The following is a 1,335-nucleotide window of genomic DNA, read 5'->3' as shown; positions in this document are numbered from 1 at the left end:
CGTCGCTCCAACGGGTCGCTCTGGATCGGGAGCGACCTTGGTAGGTCGCTCTGAGAGGTCGCTCCAGGGTCATCTAAGACTGTTCGGAGTAACGAGAACGCGAGCGACTTCATGGCGTCGCTTTAGGAAGGTCCCTCTGAGAGGTGGGACACAGCGACTTCGTGATGTCGCTCCAGGAGGTCGCTCCCATGCTCTGCTCGTTTAATGATCACCTATATCACCTCCTTTGAGCTCCAAATGTCCCCAAGAACTCCATGTGGCACTCCAGTACCTAATAGAGACTCATGTATGCAAAATGCAACCTAAACATGTCTAAATCATAATCTCTATGATGAAAATGTTTATGAATGAATGGATAAAACAATGCAAATATGCAAGATATCAGGTTACATCAGGGAGAGTCTCAGCCCATGTGCTGTTCCGGTTCTATTCGTGCCAAAGAAAGATGGCTCATGGAGGATGTGTGTGGACTGTAGAGCCCTAAATAACATCACGGTAAAGTATCGCCATCCCATTCCTCGCCTTGATGATATGTTTGATGAACTCCATGGTGCTTGTGTCTTTTCTAAGATAGATCTAAAGAGTGGATATCATCAGATTAGGATGAAAGAAGGTGATGAATGGAAAACAACCTTTAAGACAAAACTAGGTTTGTATGAGTGGCTTGTAATGCCCTTTGGTCCCACAAATGCACCTAGTACTTTTATGCGCCTAATGAATCATGTCTTGAGATCGTTTATAGGCCACTTTGTTGTAGTTTACTTTGATGATATTCTTGTTTACAGCAAAATCATTGATGAACACATTACACTTGAAATCAGTTCTTGAGGTACTAAGAAGAAAACTCTTGTTTGCTAACCTTGGGAAGTGTTCTTTTGGAACAGATCACGTGGTCTTCTTAGGTTTTGTTGTAGGTGCAGATGGACTCCGGGTGGACGAGGAAAAGATCAAGGCCATCCGAGACTGGCCCAGTCCAACGACCGTGGGCGAGGTAAGAAGCTTTCATGGCCTGGCCGGGTTCTATCGAAGGTTTGTCCAGAACTTCAGCTCTATAGCCGCCCCTCTCACCGAAGTGATCAAGAAAAATGTTGAGTTCAAGTGGGAACAAGCCCAAGCGGAGGCATTGATGTTAAGAGTTTTCAAGGCTCCTAAGACAAATGATGTAGTATAAAAGAATGTCAAACCAATTCTAAGGGATTTCAAAGCACTGAGAATGCAAGTACTCACTTAATCTAAGTGCAACCGGTGATTTAAAAGATTTCTAAACTAATGTTTAATGCTAATGCTGTTGCAGAATAATAAAAGCGATAAATGAAGTAACTTTCTTGACTAAGG

General features: G+C 43.4%; 1 pseudogene; it reads left to right on the top strand.

Annotated features, from left to right (window-relative positions):
• LOC106314754 overlaps nt 1–1,335 on the top strand; it is an 18,012-nt pseudogene that overhangs the window by 3,190 nt on the left and 13,487 nt on the right.

Source organism: Brassica oleracea, chromosome C9, assembly GCF_000695525.1.
Source record: "Brassica oleracea var. oleracea cultivar TO1000 chromosome C9, BOL, whole genome shotgun sequence".
Taxonomy (NCBI): Eukaryota; Viridiplantae; Streptophyta; class Magnoliopsida; order Brassicales; family Brassicaceae; genus Brassica; species Brassica oleracea.
Note: the sequence above shows the minus strand (reverse complement) of the source record. Positions and strands in the feature narration are given on the sequence as shown.